The sequence below is a fragment of the Coturnix japonica genome, chromosome 1 (genome assembly GCF_001577835.2).
Source record: "Coturnix japonica isolate 7356 chromosome 1, Coturnix japonica 2.1, whole genome shotgun sequence".
Classification (NCBI taxonomy): domain Eukaryota; kingdom Metazoa; phylum Chordata; class Aves; order Galliformes; family Phasianidae; genus Coturnix; species Coturnix japonica.
The window spans coordinates 141,435,076-141,442,997 of NC_029516.1; positions in this window are offsets into that span (position 1 = coordinate 141,435,076).

Consider the following 7,922-nt stretch of genomic DNA (forward strand, 5'->3'; position numbering starts at 1 on the left):
ACAACCAGGTCCCTGGGCAAAATCAGTTCCATGGAGATGTTTACCCTTTCCAAGGCTGGAAGGCCCCAAAGTGCTTTTCCCAACATGTTTTTTACATGTACTACAGGGACCTTATCTCCCTCTACAGTATGTAGGGGGCTGGATTGGGTAGGACCATCACAATTGACAGTTCCTCTAGTATTGACCAACCAGGTGGCTTCTGCCAAATGCTTCTTCAGTGCTTTAATGTTCCTCCACCCATTGCTTTCAACATAGTTTTCAACAACCCATTGTATCATTCAGTTTTACCAGAGCCTGGTGCATGGTAGGGGATATGATAAATCCACTCAGTGCCATGATCTTTGGCCCAAGTATTTACAAGAGAATTTTTGAAATGAGTCCCATTATCTGATTCAATTCTTTCTGGGGTGCCATGTCGCCACAGGATTTGCTTCTCCAGACCTAATATGGTGTTTCAGGCAGTAGCATGGGGTACTGCATATGTTTCAAGCCACCCAGTGGTTGCCTCCACCGTGGTAAGCACATAACACTTACCATTGTGAGATCGTGGCAAGGTGATATAATCAACCTGCCATACCTCCCCATATCTATACTTCTGCCATCTCCCTTCCCCCCAGAGAGGTTTCATCCTCTTGGCTTGTTTAATTATGGCACATGATTCACAGTCATGAATAACCAGTGCAATAGCATCCATAGTTAAGTCCACCCCTCAGTCTCTAGCCCAATTATATGTTATGTCCATTCCTTGATGGCCTGAGGTCTCATGGAACCATCAAGCTTGAAATAATTCACTCTTGTTCTGCCAGTCCAAGTCTATTTGAGCCACCTCAATTCTGGCAGCTCGACCTACCTGATGGTTGTTTTGTTGTTCTGCAATAGCCCGACTCTTGGGCAAGTGTGCATCCACGTGACACACCTTTACAATCATATCTTTTTTTTGAGCAGTTATGTTTTTCTACAGTTCAGCAGCCCAAATAGGTTTACACCTCCGTTGCCAGTTATTTTGTTCCCACTGCTGTAACAACCCCCATAAGGCATTTGCCACCATCCATGAGTTAGTATAAAGACAAAGCATTGACTACCTCTCCTGTTCAGCAACATCTGAGGCCAGCTGGACAGCCTTTACGTCTATGAACTGACTTGATTCTCCTTTACCTTCAGTGGCCTCTGCGACCTGTCGTGTGGGGCTCCAAACAGCAGCTTTCCATCTCCGATGCTTCCCTACAATATGAAATGATCCATCAGTGAAAAGAGCATATTTCTTTTCATTTTCTGGTAGTTCGATGTATGGTGGGGCCGCTTTAGCACATGACACCTCTTCTCCTGGTGATGTTCCAAACCTCTAAAATTCTTGTATGACTGAGGATCCCCATCTAAACAAGTTGTGCAGTCAGTGCAATCCACTTGCTTCAGGTGGTATCAGTAGCATGGTGGAGAGAACCTTTCCTTTAAACATCCAGTTCAGTACTGGCACCTTGATTAGGAAACAGCATGCAGTCTGTTAAGTATCCATTAAAAAGGGTAAATTCCCTATTGTGTTACAGGACCAGACTGAAGGAAAATCATCATAACCAGTCGTGGTGTAGGGAACCTGCTTTGGCAGGGGGGTTGGACTCAATGATCTCTAGAGGTCCCTTACAACCCCTACAATTCTGTGATTCTGTGAATCTTTATTAGAATCTCTCTCTGTCTCACGTATACATGCACAAATATTTACACAGTTAGAGCAACAGTCATGAGGTCAATCTCAGCTTAGAAGCAGGTAATCAAACTTAAACTCCAATGGCCTGTTCAGATGATACCTCCAGAAATTCCCTTGTTTCATCAGCTGTGTGTAAACAGTCCTTGTTTTTCTGCAGACAGTAGCCACCAACCTCTTAGATGTGCTCTAAGTTACTCAGACTGCTGTTGTGCTAGTGGTCATGCATAGCATACTTTGAGATTTATTTCTATAATATATATAATATGATTAATAATATTAGTGTTTAGTAAATACAGAATACAAAGTCTAATGCTATTAGAAAGCATGTATTTCCTTAATATATCCTTATATCTATTTTTAACTTTCTCCTTCCATTTATTTTCCTATTCTTTTCTCTCTAGTAGAATTAGGACTGTCATATAGCACTTCTAAGAATCATATAGCTTCCAATCATTCCATTCTGTGTTCTGTCAGAGGATATAGCATGATAATCCTTACCTGTTTTCTTCATTCCTTTTAAAATGATAAGTCACAGAGCAGCATGAGTTGAAAATTCACATCTGAAATAAGCTCTGTTCTTACAAAGGTAGATTTGGGAGCCTCTCCAGGATATATTCTGTGTAATCCTTTACAGTGAATGTGATAAATACAAGATAAAACAGAGTTTCTTAAAGGAATAACTGCTAGGATAAGCAGACTACAATTTGTTTAAAGCACACTCCATTTTCATTGCTGCCTAGGCATCTATCTTCCATTCCTTATGGGACAAAGAATAGTCAATAATAGAGTATGGGATGCGATAGAGCTAAGAGCTAGCAAATGCTGTTTTGCTAGCAGATTGCTTTAGCACACAACTGATGAATGAGCAGCATCCATATACATTGTTATTCAGTCTGAGGGCCTATGTTCAACAAATACTTACAAAAAGTCAAGATTTGAAAGTTTAGAAAATGTCAAAGTGAGCATATATTTGCTAGCTCTCATAATTTTTCTCCTTAAAATTCAGCAGGGTTAATGTGTTTGTAAAGCAGTGTCCCTAAAAACAGAATGGTCATATGAGCTCTAAATGAATTATTTCTCTTTAAATAAGCTTTTCAGTAAAATCCAAGGTGGCATATGTCTGATATTTTCTTTGAACAAAAGCTGGCAAAAGTATTTATGTAGATTACCCCAAAAGGAATGCTTCCTATTTACTTCCAAAGAAACTGCAATAGATACAAAGAGCATACGTTTGCTTCATACTTACTTCCATGTCAGATGACATTCTACTGCCACCTGTCACACAGCAACAACATGCAATGGAATATTGGTGGGAAGGTTCAGCCTCTATTGCCATATCACTAGCATCTCCCTCTGACATCATGGGCCAACATAATAAGATGGAAAGGACTTCTGAAGCAGTCCCTTGTAAATTATTTCAACTTCTGCAGCACGGAAAAGGAGAATTTCTATAATGCGTGACTAATTTATTTCATCATTATTCAGAAAGAATGCAATTATTATCCTTGAATGTAATGAGAATTAAAATGTTTTCCATTCCCCCCCTGAAAAGGTATTAAGTAGAGCATACCAGTGTTTCTAGTAAATGCAAAAAGTAATATAAAGGTTTTGTAAAATATTATATGACAGATAATCAAGAACTTAAGATATATAGAGATACCAGTAAATTAAAGAGGATATGTAACTTTTCATTTTTTGTGGGTTGGATAGGATATGTTCATAATGTTTTTGTCTTTTGTTATTCTAAACACTTTTTTGTTTGTTTGTTTGTTTGTTCCACATATAACTCACAGTAAATAAATAAACAAACAAATTACATGTTGTTATGGTTTATCAAACTTTATTTTACCAGGGTACTTGATATTCAACTAAAATTTGACATACCACCGCCACTTTCCTTTCACATTGAGAGCCAACATAATAAAATGGGATCCATTACTTTCATAGAAGCACACATAAAATTTGTTGATTTGTAAACAAATCTGATGTGAAAGGGAAGGACTCTGGTGGGGTTTTGTTTTTTGTTGTTGTTGTTGCTTTTTCCCTCTCAAACATGCCTTCACAGGACTAAATTTTTACTTTTTAAAGAAGTGCTTTAGAGCAGAGTTAAGCAGCCAGAGCTGAACCAGAACAGGAGACTATTGACTGTAAAGGCATTTAGCAGCACTAACCATGTTGTAAATAATTGAGGGGATGTTTGAGCACTTTGCAGAGCCAGGTATGACCTGGACAGATGCAGTGCTAAATAACACTTTTGAATTTTATAAGTACGTAAAATACATGTACTTGCTTACAATGGTTTTGCTAGGATTTGATTGCAACTACACACTTCTAGTACAAGGAGGTCTATCTTAATCACTGTGTTCATGCATTTCTTGTTTATCATTTTAAGAACAAATCAAATCATAATAAACCCAGCAGAACAGTATGTGAGTTTCTCAAAAAGTCCTTTCTTGGACTTGATGGGCCATGAGAAGCATGAGAAGCAGAACAGTCATTGACTTTGTCTATGCACTGCTTAGCAAAAACATCAATGTGTTACTAACATTTCATCGAAAATCTGAGACACTATCATATGAGAAATTAACTCTGTCCCATCCTAAAATCGTAACAAATATGTTTGCTTAGCATTAGATGCTTCCTTCTGAAGAGGAAAGGGACCTGGGGGTGTTGGTTGATGCTTGGCTGAACATGAGCCGACAGTGTGCCCAGGTGGCCAAGAAGGCCAACTGCATCTTGGCCTGTATAAGAAATAGTGTGGCCAGAAGGAGCAGAGAGGTGATCATCCCTCTGTACTCAGCTCTGGTGAGGCCGCATCTTGAGTACTGTGTTCAGTTTTGGGCTCCTCACTACAAGAACGACACCAAAGCCCTGGAACATGTCCAGAGAAGGGCAACAAAACTTCTGAGGGGTCTGGAGCACAAGTCTTATGCGGAGCAGCTCAGGGAGCTGGGATTGTTTAGTATGAATGAGTATCAGGGGAGACCTCATTGCACTTTACAACTTCCTGAAGGGAGGTTGTGATGAGGAGGAGCTTGGCCTCTTCTGCCAGGCAACAAACAGGACCCGAGGAAATGGCCACAAGTTGTATCAGAAGAGGTTTAGACTGGACATAAGAAGGAACTTTTTTTCTCAGAATGTGGTCAGGCACTGGAATATCCTGCCCAGGGAGGTGGTGGAGTCGCCATCACTGGCAGTGTTCAAGAAGCGTCTGGATAGGGAGCTAGGAGATACAGTTTAGGGGTACTTCTGTAGGTATGGTAAAGGGAGGACAGTTGGACTAGATTATCTTATAGGTCCTTTCCAACCTTGTGATTCTATAATTCTACAAAGGTTATACACATAGCCAATTAAATAGTTAGGAGGCTTTCTGTAAATGTGATGAATTTTAAGAAACAGTATTACTGTCAGATGCAGTGTCACATGCAGTGCATACAGTACTACTTAAAGAACTGTACTGCTCTATGTGAAGTGGTTTTGTGATGGCTACCTCTACTTCCCATCTTTCTGATGCAAAGAAATGCTTAACAGAAGTGATAACATGGACTTTTCTTTGACTTTGTGTAAAACTTATTTATATCTTGAGGATTTGAGCTGTGAATTGAAGATGTTAATCTTACACATCCAAAAGCTCATTGATGCTAAAGAAAAGAGATTTGACAAATCCTCTCTACAGAGTGATTGTGACATTCTAGTTCTGAGGTTTTATTCAAAGTGAAAAAGTCAGGAAAATGTCTAATTTTTAATTAGTTTTCCCCTTTTGGGAGATCATTTGATTTTACTCGCAGAATTAGCAAGTGAAATCATTTAAGAACTGCCATGTAAATGTCCCTTACCCTAGGGCCCAAGTATATTTAGAAGAGTATAACGTTAACCTGGAAACTTTATTACCAGTTTTAAATGAGAGCATTTCTGAAATTTGGAGGAAACGATTAAATTAAAATAATTATTTTGATTCCTTTCTTGATCACTACTAATGGAAATTAGACATGTAAATCTCTTTTTATGCATACAAGAGGACAATTTCTGACTCCTTTCCCATTCTACTAATTATAATAAATAGTTTAAAATCATTCTAGATATATTGTGTGGTGCTTTCTGACAAACAAGATGAGCAACTTGAAGGATATATCAAAAGAGAGAACAAACAAGGCTCTAAGACTTTTCATCCTCATCCTTCATCCTTTTCATTTTATAAATTCTTCACCCATGTGTACACAGTAAGTTGCTTTATTGAAATAATTTGGAAGAATGTTCTGAGGTTGTGTGTTGAATTTTTCAAGTACCATTTAGCTACTAAAATTCAACCATATTTCTGTGGCCCATTTGTGGCACTCAGTTTAATTATAAACAAAGTAAAGCACCTTATTTACTGCAACACTATGTGTACAGTGTTATACCATATTCGATCTTTTTGATTTGTATCGTTTTTTTCCAAATTGTGAATGCTCTGGAAGCTACCAGATGCTTAAACTACAAAAGTTCTTGAAAAAAATTGCGCAGTCATAGAACTGTCCTTACCTGCCCTGGCTTTTGTTGGAATAGAATTAACTGCCTTCCTAGCAGCTAGCATGGCACCATGTTTGTATTTACAGAATCACAGAATCACTGAATTGCATCAGGTTGGAAGAGGTCTCTTGAGATCATCTAGTCCAAACACCAACTAAAGCAGGTTCCCTTATATTAGATTATACAGAGAAGCATACAGGTGGGTTTTGAATATCTCCATAGAAGTAGATTCTGCTACCTCTATGAGCAGCCTGTTCCAGTGCTCTGTCACCATCAAAGTAAAGAAGTTCTTTCTCATGTCCAGACAGAACTTCCTGTGTTCCAGTTTGTATTCACAGAATCACACAGAATCACAGAATGACCCAGGTTGGAAGGGACCTCAAGGATCATGTAGTTCCAACCCCCCCTGCCTAGCAGGGCCACCAAACATACACCTTTACTAGTTCAGGTTGCCGAGGGCCCCGTCCAACCTGGTCTTGAACACCTCCAAGGACGGGGCATCCACAACCTCCCTGGGCAGCCTGTTCCAGGGCCTAACCACTCTCCTACTAAAGAACTTCCCCCTAACATCCAACCTAAATCTTCCCTCTTTTAACTTAAAACCCTTTCCCCTAGTCCTGCTATTGTCAGCCCTTTCGAAGAGTTTACTCCCCTCCTGGGAGTAAGCTCCCTTCAGGTATTGAAAGGCTGCAATGAGGTCACCCCGCAACCTTCTCTTCTCTAGGCTGAACAAACCCAACTCCCTCAGCCTGTCCTATTCATTGTCCTTTGTCACTGGGCACCGCCAAAAAGAGCCTGAGACTAGCACGAGAATAATGTTGATAGGACAGCAACATTTCAGTTGTTACTGAGCAGTAACTACTTACTTACACTAAGTCAAAGACTTTTCAGTTTCTTATAGTAATGCACAAGAGACTGGGAAGGATCACAACCAGGACAACTCACACAACATGATGGGGATAGAGCAAGGAGCAGTGGCGGGGTCACCCCCTGCAGGAAGGGATGACATCCAGAGGGACCTTGATAAACTTGAAAGGTGGGCCCTTGTGAACCTAATGAGGTTCAACAAAGCAAAGTGCAAGGTTTTGCACTTGGGTCAAGGTAATCCCAGATATGTATTCACACTAGGAGAAGATCTCCTTGAGAGAAGAGACTAGATCTCTGCAGAGACTAGATGGGGACCTGGTCAATACAATCTAGTATTTGACTGAGTGGCTGACAATCCTGCCTGTGTCAGGGGTGTTGAAACATGATAATCCTTGAGCTCCCTTCCAACCAAAAGCCATTTTATTATTCTATGATTCTATGATTCTGGAAAGCTGAAAAGAATAGAAAACCTAGAAGAAACTCACAGAGTCAAAGATATATTCCTGACTTAGTCATTAATGGTATTTAAAATAAATGTATAAGAGCAACATGGTTACAAAAGTGATACAGTAAAGCAAAACAAAACAAACAAACAAAAAAAAAAGGATTCAGTTAGATCCTTAGCCAGCATAACTGGATATGGTCCTGAAAAATTTAAGAAAGCTGCCAGATTTTCATTGCAATGCACACTGGCCTACTATTAATAGAAAATTATTAATTCTATTAATATTAATGAAGTAAAACACGAGGGGCTATTCTATCAAGATAACTTTTTTTTTTTTTTTTTTTTAAACTGTTTTCAGTAATGCATCTACTCTTAATTATCAAAATCCACACTTGTTAG